Source organism: Spermophilus citellus (genome assembly GCF_964194105.1).
Source record: "Spermophilus citellus genome assembly, chromosome: 19".
Lineage (NCBI taxonomy): Eukaryota > Metazoa > Chordata > Mammalia > Rodentia > Sciuridae > Spermophilus > Spermophilus citellus.
In genome coordinates, this window is record NC_138201.1 from 15,715,726 (window position 1) to 15,729,916 (window position 14,191).

Below are 14,191 nucleotides of genomic sequence, written 5' to 3' on the forward strand. Positions count from 1 at the left end.
GGTGTGTCGTTTTGTTTCTCTGTGACAGCTGTGCTGTCTCACTGCTCCTGCCTTTGTTCCTGTGGGCCAGGGACATCCTGTCCTGCCATCTACACCGGGTGCCTGCTGTGTCCTCAGCCTCTCTGAGCAGCCTCTCCTCCACCCCAGGTGGACAGCGGCCGCTGCCCTTACCTCTCCCCGGCCCTGATCACAGCAGGGCTTATGGGTTTGCTGGGCCAGTTGGTTTTGGGGGCAAAGACTGGTCTGATACCTATTTCTCAGAGCCTGGTGCTAGAGGTCATGGTGGAGAACGTAGCACGAATGGCTCTGTCAGCTGGGCATGCTCAGCCACATCTCCCCTGTGGCTTGATGACAGCTGGATGGGGACAGGGAGGGGCACAGACCTCTCACTGGTGTGGCAGTGTGCTTTGCCTCAGGCCACTGACTTCCCTTCTCTGAGCCTCAGTTTCCTCATCTTGCTAATGGGGGAGTTCACCATGATGGGTGAGTCCCAAGGATCTTGGGGTTCCAAGGTTCGCAGGCCCTGAAGTGGTCCTGCTGGGCTCTGTTTTTACCTTTAGGGGGCTCTTTGTGAGGTCTGGTGTAAATAAAGGGCTTAGATCAGAAAAAGATGGGTGGGGGGCAGCTCCACTTCTCCCCCCCCAATGGGCAGAGACACGAGTCTCTGAATCTTGTGAGGCTCTCGGTTCAGATGCGCTGGAGTCTGGAGTGTGCATGGTTGGTTGGTCATGCTCTCAGTTCCGAAAGTCAGGCCACAGCTCTGGGAGGTCTGTCGTGCTGGGGACCCACACACTAGGTCCTGCGATCCGGGGTCCTGGGACAGCAGACAGGGTGGGGGCTCCAAATTCGAATAGCCATAGGTGCTGGGAAGGTTTGGGGAGTGAGAGGAGTAGCTGGGTGGCAGACAGTGGGGAGTGGTGGGGACTGGGGCAAAGGGAACCTGACCCTTCTAAAGGGGCAGATGTTTCTAAGGGCTCCATGGGGGAATATGTACCCAGCGAATCAGATCTTCCAACCTAGGAGAAGGAGGACAGGTGGAACTTGACAGAACATCTCCCCAGTGAAAATATTTCAGAGCCAAATACAACAAATCTATGGGTGGGATTCTGCCTGAGGTTGCCAGTTGAGACCCCCCAAGGCTGTGGGTCGGAAGAGGGAGAAGGATGGGAGGGAAGAGGCCAGGGTATAGAAACTTCTCTCTCCCTTCCTCCTCTTTTCTGGGCAGCACCCCCCTAACACCAGGCCCTGTCCTGTTCCTCACAGGCTTCTGGGGGCCTCCTGGGTTATTCCCAGGGTCAAAACTAACAGGAAGTCTTCACAACGACAAATTCCCCAGAATATACACCTTCCAGTGGTTAGGCTCACAGGGTCTCCGAGGTGGTTCATGGTAGGTCCTGGCATCTCACTCCTGGGCCACGTTGGAGCTGGGGATGCCAAGCCCCAAGAACTCAGGTGGGTTTGGACTTGGATATCCTGTGTTCAAATCCCAAGTCTGAGTTACTTTGAGTAAGTGATTTTGCCCCTCGGTCCTCAGTTTCCTCATCTGTAAAACACAGGCAACAGCAGGGCCCACTTCCCAGGGTTTGGGTGCAGCTGTCGTCTCCACGTTCCACGTAAGGGCCGGACAGGGTCCCTACATGTGACATGAAGGGATGGTCTAGAAGCGGGGTTGAGGGTGGGTGACTCTGGAACCTTGCAAGCAAAGACAGTGGCTTTGAGAACCTACAGGTGAGGCGCTCGCCTGGTCCAGCCCACCCTCCGTGTCCTTCCCAGGACTCTCAGTCTCCCCACCTTCCTGCTAGATACTGACATGCCTATTTTGGGGAGCAGACACAACAGAGACTGGGGTGAGGGATGAGTGGTGTCAGAGATTCAATTTAGATTGTGGAGCATCTCGCCACTTAGCATATTCAAAATTAATACAGTGTGTCCAATGTTGTTGGACACACTAGCAAGGGCCTAAAACTTCAGGAAAAATAATGCACAGGACAGAGGCTGCATGGGGTGTGGGTATTCAAGTGAGAAGTTTATTTTTATTTATTTTTATTTTGTGGTACTGGGGGTTGAAGCCAGCGGCTCTTCACTTACTGAGATTCATTCCCAGACCTTTCTATTTTTTTTTTTTTAAAAATTTTGAGATAGGGCCTCAGTAAGTTGCTGAGGCTGGTCTGGAACTTGTGATCCTCCTGCCTCGGCCTCCCAAGTTGCTGGGATTCCAGGCATGCACTACTGTGGTCTGACTGAATTTTCTCTGTATACAATTACAGAGCACTGGGCGGGGAGTAGAGTTTGAGTCTTGATTCTACCACTGAGTTGTGAGTGAAGCAATCCAAGGCCCCCCAGAAAGGGTGAGCCATCTACTTAAGGTCACACAGCAAGGAAAGATAAGAGACACACCCTTGGAGACTCAGTTTTCTTATCAATAAAATGGGAGGAAGTAACCCCTACGCTGCGGTGGGCCACTGTCAGAGGAATGGCTGTGAATACTCTGGGTAAACGGTGGGAACACAATGTGTGTGCCTTCATGGAAAAAAAAAATTCAGCTGTTGTCCAGATTCTTTTACTGGGGCCAGAATTTGGGTGTCCTGTTATTTATGTAAGAGAAGAAAGCCACAGCTCCCAGAGTGGAGGTTTCGGTTGTACAGAATTATTTGCTGTGATGGCTGCTTGCTGTCACTGGACATTTGAGGCGTGTACCTCCAGCTGTCCTGGACATTGATTGGGTTCTCTCCCAGCCTCTGAGCCCTCGCCCTGTCACCCCCGGTCTTCTGTTTCCAGTGAGTGGCTCCCTCTTAGTCCTTTCAGACTCGACTTTGATGGCTGCTAATAGGTCTCTCAGGCTGTCAGAGGGGTTTTTTTGGTTGGCCCAGTGTTTTTTAAAAAATGGGAAATTTTCACAAACATAAGAAATGCAAGCACTTCTAAATAGAAGTCCTCAAGTTTGGCTCAGGGAGTCATGTGCCCCTACCTAAGGGAGTTGGAACCGGTGAGTGACACCTCTCTGATGCGAACACCAGCCCCACCTCTGCTCCAGTAAGGAGTGCTGGGGGCGGAGGAGGGGACCGTGCATGTCAGCTCGAGTTCTCTTGGGTGCAGAGGGAACTGACTGCACCTTGTCTGTGAGGCAGATTGGTGGGACCGGAGATATGATGTGTGTCAATCGTGCCTGGCACACGTTGGCCTTCATGATTTCTGGATGCAGTTCTTACTAGTTGCCACCGCTGCTACTAACTACCACGGTACCATCACTGCACTATGGGCCTCTGGTATTGCCCTCTGAATTGCCACCTATTAGATCACCACCCTATCTGAGATTTCCACCCCTGACATATCATACCTCTCTGTAGGTCCTGAGACCTGGTTTGAATCTATCTTTCCTTGCTGTGTGACCTTAAGTAGATGGCTCACCCTTTCTGGGAGGCCTTGGGTTGCTTCACTTGAAGAGCAAACAGAACCAAGGCTCTGTGCACTGTAACGTTCTGCTGTTGTGGTCACCCCACTGTGCAGATGTGGACCCTGGGGCTCTGTTGCAGCCTTGTGGTCAACCTGCCCTGCTCCAGCCTGATCCAGTCAGAGGTCGTCTACACCTGCTCCCCACACACACCGACAGTGACCCCACCTGATCAAGCTGACCGGAAACCTTGGTTCACACCAGCCTAGTCCCCGCTACTCTGGGGTGCTTGGGAAATTTCAAATGAAACCAAAGATGAGTGTTTTCCTCTATAGCTTCCTGGCCCTGCTACCTGCATTTATGAAACAGAGACAGGGATCAGCTGAAGGGCACCCAGAAGGCAGGTCTGTGACTTAGTGCGTGCAAGAGGCTGTAGGTGCACAAGTGCATGCTCAGGAGTGAGACCAGATGGAGGTGTACGGCACCGGGCTGTCCACGTGTCCTGTCCCCTGTCAGAGGCCAGGCAGAGCGGGCAGATTTCAAAGGCACCACAGCTGGGACTTGGGATTTCTTGGTGGCTCAAGATATAATGGTGAGATGGATCAGGAGACTTGAAGCTCCCGTGGGCAGCTCTGTGCCTGTGGGCAGGTGACTTCCACTCCGCCCTGCTTCCTCATGTGTGACCTTCCAGCGACAACAGCATCTACCTCAGAGTTAAAGGACCTTGTGCTTAGCAAGGCGCCCGCCCCGTGAGGACTTGGTTAATGTCAGCGGCTGCTACTATGCTGTCCTGACAGAGCCACCTTCAAGGCCCTGTCTCCTAAGATGGTTGCAAGTTGGTGTCACTAGGGAGCTTCAGAAAAATGTTTCTGGCTGGGCCTTAACTCAGAGGTTCCGACTCCACCACGGCCCAGCCTTGGGGGGCTGCAGAGCTCCCCGGGATTCTGTGCAGCCAGGGGTGGGACTGCATGGTCCCCTGGGCAGCAGCAGCACCTCAGGCTCTGCCTGGACCTGCTCAGTGAGACAGGATGCAGCCTGGGGTGGAGCCAGCCCTCTGCGGGAGGTGGGCCGGGGAAGGAAGAGAAGGTCTGTTCCCTTCGAGCCTCGCCAGCAGTCCTGGGACATGGGGTTCTTGCTGGTGCCCTGAGAGCAGCAGCTGGTCCAGATCACACAGCGGGGCCGGGGTGACAGAGCCTGAGGTGACAAAGTCTGAGGAGCATGGTCAACCCTGCACTTTTCTGTAAGGTTTTCCAGCTCCCCAGGGCCCGTCTCCCTCCCTGAGAGCTGATGACAACAGACCTCGGTTCCCAGCCTCCCTTGAGGCCCCGGCACAGGTAGCCAGTGCTGCCAGTCAAGAAGCCGACCCAGTGGGCCGAGGTGGAGGGGAATGCCGGCCACGCTCTCTGTCTCCTGCTGGCACAGACGAGGCTGCAGGAGGACACTAGGAATGAGGCGGGCAGGGAAGGACCCGAGGAGGAGATCCCATCAGCGTGGGGCCAGGAGCTAATCCTGCAGGGTGGTCTGGCAGCGTCCCTGCCCTGTCCACAGCCCCTCCTGGCTCCCCGTGCCCTTCTCAGCTGTCCAGTTCCTGACTCACAGTGGCCTCTCTGAGGTTGTCCCAAAGCCTTCCTCCTAGTCACATCATGTTGATCCCACTCCGCTGCCAAGCCATAGGCCCCATTCCTGTCTGGCCTCAGTCTTGTCTCATCTGGCTCCTAACCCAGGCCATCCCCCTCCCCTCATCTGCTGACCTATTTAATCTTCCGAAGTGCACATGGGCATTCGCTGCCTCCTCCTGAAAGCCTTCCCTGATTGACCCAACAAGAGTGGTCTGTCCCTCTCGTCCCCAGACAGCATTTGTCACCCAGCTCTTTCCTTTGATAGCACACATCCATCAGCCATTTCTCCCAGGCTGGGGTTTGGCCCTGAAGGTCAACCAGCAACTGAGATCCACTCTTTGTGTCTCCACTGCCTTCTGGACCACTCAATGCCACCGTCCCCTGGTAGGGGGAGCTGCCCAAGTCATCCCACAGCAGGCCTTGGAAGGCTCCCTCCCTCCCCTGCCTCTGAGGACCAGAGATGGAGAGGTGGATGCTGAGGCTGCTTAGGGCTCCGCACAGGTGCCGAGAGACTGGGCTTGACAACTCTCTGCAGTGAACCCGCCATGCACAGGCCTGCCTTGTGGCCCACGGGACCAGGGGTGTATGCAGTTTACGATCACGGTCATGTATTGATGATCCCGATGGCCAGGTGCAGGGTGGGGAGGTGTCTTTCTGGTACACAGTGGCCTCACATGGGGCTGTCTATGGACCCAGAGTCTAATAATCATGAGCAATCATGCAGACGGGGTAGGATTTATAGTTATGCGCTCACATGCAGATGTGGAGCCCAGCTGTGCACACAGCACTTGACCGTGAACCTGAGTACCCACGGTCACAGCACTGGCTGGTCTCTAGGTCCACAGATGCGGTGTCCACTACTTTATGTGCTCACAACTGGACATCAGGGAACAAGGACACAGATGATATGCGCCTTGACCTGATCCCCACGGGGATACAGGATTCCATCATATCTTTTTGCAGCGCGGACTGAGCTCCTGACCTTCCCTCCACGGTGGGACTTCTTTATAAAACCTCTCGGCTCCACAATTTCCCTTTGGCCAGGGATTTGGAGAGGGGGTGGAGGGTGGTAGTGGGGGTCTGGTCCGAAGCTGTGAAAGTATGAATTACATATACCAAGGAATGGGGGTCCATTGGGGCTGGGGTCCTAAGGTTTACAAAGTTTAGTATGCCTAGTTACGTTTGCATTTTCGATAATTAGTGTAAGTTATGTTTGTGCAGTATTTGGGACATACTACTGATCAAAAATTCTTTGTTGTTTAGCTGAAATTCAAATTTCGCTGGGTATCCTTGACTCCCCTTTGTTAAATCTGACAACTCCACCCCCAAGGGTCCCCAGTCCCCTCCCTTGTGTCCACTGTTGGGTCAGAAGTCCTAATGGACAGGCAGGAAAACAGAGGCACAGAGACGGGGAATGGCATTACCCAGATGCAGGGTGGGGCAGGCTCCTTCCTCCTGGCCCTAGCCCGTCTCACCACGCCGTGGAGACACAGGAAGGAGACGCTCGTCCTGCTTATAATGAGCCTTATCGTACAGAAATTATGGCCACTGCAAATCCTCCCCTGTCAACCTGACTGAAGGTATTTGATTCCATCTGTCCTGAGGTGGCTTTTTCCTCAGCCCCTGAGAATCCAGAAAAGCCATTTCTACTTCCCTCTAGGAGAGGGACCTAATGTTTGGACGCACCCCAGGGGGACTTCCCCATCCCTCCAGGAGGGGGCGCTCCACACAGCTGCCCCCTGTAGCCTCCCAGGACGGGTTGCAAAAGCAGAAGGTGCTAGAGTCCCAGTCTCCCCTGCCGTGACTCAATGAGACCTTGGGCAAGTGGTGCTCCTTTGTGAGCCTCGTTGTGTCATGTGCAAATTGGGCCAGGGATGACCTAGCTCTGCCCGTTGGGGTAGATGAAAGAAAGCGCAGCATTAGAAAGTCTCCAGAACTGGGCACAGTGTCCCTTTCCTTCCTTTGAACTCCAAAGCTACCTCCATGGGCATCGGCAGCCACAGTGGATGTTTTCTCATTGTCCTCTGACTGCAGCTGACCCCTTCAATGATGAGGGACCGACTTCCCACCAATGTCCCCACTATACTGGGGCTGCAGACACTAAGTATGCACACGTGGTCTCACATGACCATCATTTTAAACTGTGTGTAGCTTGCATTTAATTTTCCTGGCTGTTCTGTAAGATTGGGATTATAGATAACTTCATTTTTACAGATGGAAAGACTGAGGCTCAGAGAGGTAAAGACCCTTGCTCAGGGTCACACAGCTAGAGTCAGGATGTGAAACGCTGCTGTCTGAGGCTCAACAAACTGTATTCTTTCCGCACCATGTCAGGCTGCCTGAATGAGGATCCAGCGCTGAAATCAAAGCCAGCAATTCTGCCTTTCTCCTGTTGCTCTCAAGACAGCCTTTTCCCATAAACAGAGATTTGGCAGTGGACAAGAGCTATCTCCCAGGGATGCCAAGCACCTGAAGGAAATTGCGAAAACTTAGTCACCAGGCAGGGTGTTGCTAAATATTTGTGTTGTCACTGTGATGTGGGCTCCTCCATTAGCATCAATAAAAGTCTTATACTTTGAAGGGAAGGAAAAATTAAAAAACCTACAAGCCTCTCAAAAGCTCACATTTTTAGAAAAATGCATTTCTGTCTCTGGAAAGCAAGTAGGCTAAATAAATTGTGGTACATCTAGTCCACAGGAAACTACACAACAGCCGAAAAATGAGATCCATTTATATGTTCTAACGTAGAAGGTTCTTTAAGACAAACTGTTGGATAAAGACAACATTGAACATTGCAGCGCAGCATGTTCGTTCAATTCCACTTTGTAGAACGAGAAACTCCACAAAATAGTCTGTATTTCCCATGGGTATCTAAGGGTATGTGTAGCGAAATGTCTGTAAGGATCTGCTCCAAATTCACGATAGCAGTGTTTCAGGGAAGAGGCAGTAGGATTGGCTACAGTGGTGAGATTTGACTAAAATGTTTTAATTTTTAGCAGGAGAATGTGTTCATGTTTTATTTGAATAATTCAAAGTTTAATCTGAAATCAGTACATACCATAAGAAACTCAAGGTGTGTTTTCATAGGACCTTTGGAAGAAGTGGACTTGGGAACAAGCATTCCCAGGTCACAACTGTGGCTTCCTAATTTGCTACCAGCACGTCCTTACTGAGTCACTTCACCGTCTCTGGGTTATAGGACATGGTGCCCAGCTCAGAGCCTGGCTCTGAAGGTTGATATCAGGCCACGGGCGTGGCATGCCAGGGACAGAGGAGAGGCTCAATATATGGTCCCCGCCATCTCTTCTTTCCCTCTGGGTCCTGCCTGTCTCTCATTTTTTGACCTAAGTCTGCAATCTTCTTCACATACAGCAAAACTCATCTCAGATCTAACCGCCCCCCCTCGGTGGCCTCCATATGGGTCTGGGCTGATGGCTTCAGTGGCCACTTCACTGATCTCCCGGCTCCGACTCTCAATTTAGTTTTTCTATGCAGCAGCCACAGGGAGGTTTTAAAAGCACAAAGGTCATTGAGTTCATGTCAAGCCCTTGCTGACTGCACTCAAGGCCTCCTATTACATGCAGGTAAAATCGCTCTCTTTACCAAGACCTGGATAGCTCCTATGGAGGGTCCCTGCTCTCCTCTGCAGTCTCACTGTTCCTTACCCACCACTATGCTATGTGCCCAGCAAGATCAGCCTCCTTTCTGAGGCCTCAATACAAGGCTTTCCTGCCTCAGGGCCTTTGCACATGTTGTGCCCTTACCAGGAAATCTCTTCTTTGCATTTGAACCTGACTTAGCACTTCCTTTGGCTAAGCTCCCCTCCTGGCCAGGTTGGACTCCCTTCCAAATATTCACATAACTCCCTGAAAATTCCTTTTATTTGAATACTTCATATGTAATTGGCTTTTCTCAGTGGAACCCTTTATGACTGTGAGCTCCATGCAGACAGGCACTGTTGAAATATAGGAGATGCTCAGTAAACTCGAGGCCTCTCCTAGACACCTGTACAGGGAGACGGGGTGAGGAACGGGCCATGCTTAACTTCAGAGCAGTGTCCACCCTGATGGGCACCTTCTGGCTGAGGACTGGGGAGCAGAGCAGAACCTCAGGGTCTACTCCGGTCACCTTCCTCTCTGCCTGAGGCCACACACCAAATGCCTTAAGGGCCTCCAGTGTCCTTTTGCTGGTAGGACAGATGGCCACGAACGGGCTTGCTGGGGACACACACATCCACCGCCTCTGCCCCAGCTTGGGACATCCCTCCAACTTTCCACTTACTGCCGGGGCAAGATGGGGTGGAGGAGGCTGCTGGTGAAACCCAAGACCGGAAATCAATGCCAGGAAAGTAGAGGCCTTCCCCTCTGTGATGGGGGCTCCTCCCTGCTCTCACAAAAGGCAGCTGGAGGGACCAGAGTGTCCTACCAGGAGACTTCCCCCTCCCGATCAAAGAGTCTGGGGAGTGGAGGGGACAGGAGAATGGGAAGGGGCCGAGAGGGAAGCTGGAGTGACACAGGTATGAAGGACAGAAAACCCAGGGAGACCCCAGAAAGCTGAGTGGGTCCCTTGTGCAGGGCGGTTTAGAAAGTGCCTTCACATCCACAGTCACGTGGGAGCCTACAAGGTGCCCACGATGAAGTCTATAGTTGCAGGCGAGGAGACCGTGGTTCAGACAGGACCCAAGGTCACGCACCTAAGCTTCATGGTCTCCTGTGACCTCACTTTGTTAGCTTCATTTTACAAATGGGGAATCGAGGCACGGAGATATAAAGACACTCATCTTCTGGATTTCCACTCTGGGTCTGTGTGAATTTAGAGTCCAGGTCTTACCCAGTGCATCACAACCCCCAGCTCACGAACCCGGGCTTCTCTTGCCCTATGTTAACTCCACGAAGGAGGCTGGAAAAGGATGACGAGGTCACCCATTTTATGGGTCAGGAAACTGAGGCCCAGAGCGAGGGACGATTATTCTCCAAAGGCCAACTTTTAAGGGCGCCTGGATGGTTCCCCCTGCCTCCCGTGGAACAGAATGTTCTGGAGCCTGGGACTCTGACATGTTCCTTACAGTCGGCCTCCTCAGGCTGCAGGCTTTAGGGGCCCTCTGGAGTCAGAGATGTGTCAGTTTGAATGCTGGCTCAGTCACTTACTAGTTGCACGACTTCAAACAAGTTATATGAGCAGTTCTGAGCTGCTCAGTCTCCTCATCTTTAAAATAGGTATAAATGGCCGTGACGTCCTAAGATGCACTTGAAGATCAAAGGCAGTCACGTACATAATGCACTCAGAATACAGGGAACTATACCAATGAAAGGAAGCCATCATGGGCACTATTATGATCTAAGGAGCTGTCACATTCTCTTCTTGTGTCCAGTACCAAGACCCTCAGCCCTCCCCGACTCCACGGTGTGGGGTACAGACCCTGAGCATGCTGGCCACATCCCCCTCACACGCCCACTGGTTCCTTCTTCTCTTTGGGGATTTATTAGAAGCTGGGAGGTCAGGAAGTCCCCACTACTGGAACCCCCGGGAGTGCTGAGAGTTTCCCAGGCTCTGTCCTGCAGGGGAAGGGAGGCAGGGTCACAGCTCCCGTTGGATGAGCAATGCACATGCTTCCTACAAAGGTCACCAGGGGGGCTGAGCCCCAGGTGCCTGCAACAGGAGCCAGTGTGACAGCAGCCCCGACTGTGTGTCCTCTCTCCCCTGTCCAATGCTCTTCACTACCTCACTCTTTTTAAAAAATATTTTATTAGTTGTTTATGGACCTTTATATTATTTTTATGTGGTGCTGAGAATCAAACCCAGTGCCTCACACATGCTGGACAAGCGCTCTACCCCTGAGCCCCAGCTCCAGCCCCTACCTCACTCTTGAGATCACTCCCCAGAACACAACCTGCACCCCATCCTGGAGAATCCAAAGGAAGGCAGATGCCAGGACAGGAGGCTGGAGCCCGCCCTGGGCTCTGGTTCCCAGGTTGATGGATCCGTCCTTGCTGGGCCTCTGCTTCCTCTGGACTGAGGGGCTTGGATTCACTTTCTACTCCAAGGGTATCCTCTCTCCCCTTGTTGCTCAAATATTCTGAGATCCTCCAGGACTCTTTCATAGCTGAATCCGTCATTCATGAAGCCATCAACCTGTCCTTAACCCAGGCCCCAGAGCACCGCAGCCATTTTGTGGAGATCTCTCCTCTCAGCTCTGCCCCACTGGTCACCTGCCTGGGAGCCCTTCTGGCAGAGAACAAGGCTGGAGTCGTGTTCTGGACCATGGCATTTGGTCTCATTCATTCATTCATTCATTCAATAAGTCGTGACCCGTGAACGTGGGTCATACACTGGAGAGCAAAGATGTCAGTGCCCACTCCCTGGGTTTGCTCACTCCTAGGAGCTCTGCAGGGCAATGCTGTGGTACGATTCCTACCATTTTGTAAATAGCCCTTTCTCTTTTTCCTTTGGGGGGCTGAGTGCATCCTGTGTTTGTTAGCAACTGTTACCCTCTTCTGCTTGTGTCTATTTTGCATTTCGTCCCCCTCCTGTGAGTCCCTGGGGTTCTCTGCCTGCCTGGGAGGGGCTGTGTCTTGGGGGCCTGTAGGAAGGTAAAGGGATGAGTCACAGTCCCCTCCCCGCACTGCATTATACCTGGTTGCTTAACAACCAGGAACGCACATCTCCGCCACCACTCGCAGTTTTATGGGGAGACGTGATGAGACACAGTGTTCCGGATGAACCCTTAAATCTCATTCCATTGAGTTCTTTGCAGCCTGAGGCCCCCAAAACCAAATGAACCAAGCAGAGCGCTGAGACATTTGAGGGGTGAAGACTGCAAGGAGCCGGGGCTGGAGTCCTGTGCACGCCCTCCCTGACAGGCCGGGCCAAGGTGTGCAATGAGTGGTGAGAGGAACCCCCAGGTGTGAGTTCAGAGCTGGCCTTGCCCTGAGCTCACGGCTTACCTGGCCTGGCCTTACCTGCAAACCTGAGGGCCTAATACCTGCCTTTCAGGCCTTTGGGGAAAATAAAATAATCATGTATGATGTCCCCCCTTGCTCTCCAGGGTCCCCTTCACTCTAGAGGGAAAAGCCAGGCTTCGGCTCCTGCCACGTCCACACAGGCCCCATCTCGAGCCTTTGTCCACACTAAGGTCTGCTCTGCCCCCTGATCCTGGGCCCTCAGAGGCGCCGCTCTGGGGTTTCCTAGCTTGGCCCCTGGTTTATTTCCTCCAGAGCTCTTGCTGCAATTGACGGGCTCCATCATTTTTCTCTCAGCGTGTTTCCTTGCTAGCCACCCACGCTAGAATGCAAGCCCCACGAGGGCAGAGACGTTTACTGTTGTGTTCACTGTGGTATCTATCTCTCTGGGCCCAGAGTTGGGTCTAGCACATAGTAGGTGCCCAAGAAACATGTATGGAATGGATGAATTTAAAAACATCAGTTTCCTGGGGCTAGAGGTATAGCCTGGTGTAGGGCATGCGCTTAGCATGAGTAAAGCCCTGGGTTCCATCCCCAGCACCATAAAAAAAAATAAAAAATAAAAAATAAAGTTTCCTTATACCTGATGCTTAGCAGGTGTTCATGGGCCTTAGCTGACACCCTTCAACTCCATACTGCTTGGACTGCCATCTACTGAAGGCATTTTTTTTTTTTTTTTTGTACCAGGGATTGAACCCAGGGGCACTTTACCACTGAGCCACATCCCCAGCCCTTTTTACTTTCAATTTTTTTTGAGACAGGGTCTTGCTAAGTTGCTTAGGGCCTTGTTAAATTGCTGAGGCTGGCTTTGAACTGGTGATCCTCCTGCCTCAGACCCCCGAGTTGCTGCGATCACAGGTGTGCGCCACCCTACCCGGCTGGAGGCAATTCTTTATTACATTATTTATAGCAAAAAAAAAAATCATCAAAATATTCATTAGTGGAAAACATGCTAGGAAAAAGCCACCATCCATGGCACTTTTCAGGGGCTAAACTTCAGAAGGGAGCTGGCATGACATGCCCCAACAGTTTCTGAGGTTTAAAGGCACCTAGTAGGGAGAGAAAACCATGTGAGATCTCAGGGGGACAGGAACTGACTGGGAGCGGGTCCTGACCCGGGCAGGCCTGGCTCAGATCTCACCTCTGTGACCTGTAGGTGCGTGACTTTGGGCTCTCTGTGCTCCACATCCTCGTCTGTAAATGGGGATAATACTGAAAGGAGAGGCTACGATAAAGTGCGCGTCCTCCTGTCGCCAGCGCGCAGGACACTTTCTGCATTACAGGCCTGAAGCCGGGCTGGCTCCTGACTTGGGACTTGTTAGGACAGTTTAGGAAGCCTTAGGGGGTGGGGCAGTGGGGAAAGCTGGCAGTTCCAGATCAAACAGCCCGCAGTCCTGGGGAGCCAGAACTTGACAGGGACAGTTCTGCAGCCCGGCCTCCCATTAACAACAGCCCTCAAAAACCCGGTTATTTCAAACGCCCGTGCTGGGTGCTCCACATTCTCCGGGTGTCTGGGTAATTAGACCTCCCAGGACTTCAAGAGGAAGCTGCAGCTTCCTGCTGGAAGCCAATCTTGCTCAGCTTCTATGTCCCCGAGGCTGACAAGGGGCCTGCAGGGGGCGTGCCTCTGCTAGTTCAGGTCACACACACTCTGGGGCTGGGGATTTTCCCCGAGGACTCCACTTTCATGGGAGTCAAAGGGACAAAGCTTTCCTTATCAGGACAGAAGGAAGGACAGGGGAGTCTGGCCAGGGTGTGCATGGGACAGAGGCAGAGATGTCACTGTTGGCCTTGGCCAAGGCTGCAGCATCTGATGTCTCATGACCCCCACAAGCTGAGCTGGGCTGTGGGTTCTGGGAGGGGGTGAGGGGACATGGGGGCCCTCAGCTCATGCCTGTGCACCTCCAGGGCACACACTCGCTCCTGAGTCCCTGCTGGGGATTCAGAGGCAAATGAAACCACCTCAAATCTGACAGATATAAAATTCCAAAGCCAGGTGTGCATGGCATGTGCTAAGCCTCCTCTCTCAAGTCAAAGGGAGGCCTTCAGGAGTTGAGCTAAAGTGTGGGAATACACAAAGCTGCCACCAGCACTCAACAGTTGGCCTTTGTGGGGATTTTTTTCCCCCTGCAATAGGGGGCACCCAGGGCTCTCCCCACATGTCCATTCCCCAGGGACTGGCCAAAGTCTGTGACCTCTTTTTCTATATTGAATACTCACTG

At 52.7% G+C, this 14,191-nt stretch overlaps 1 protein-coding gene across 11 annotated transcripts in view; it reads right to left on the minus strand.

Moving 5' to 3' along the window:
* The window catches only part of ATP2B2 (ATPase plasma membrane Ca2+ transporting 2), a 207,140-nt gene that overhangs the window by 81,817 nt on the left and 111,132 nt on the right, over positions 1-14,191 (minus strand). The window lies entirely within an intron of this gene.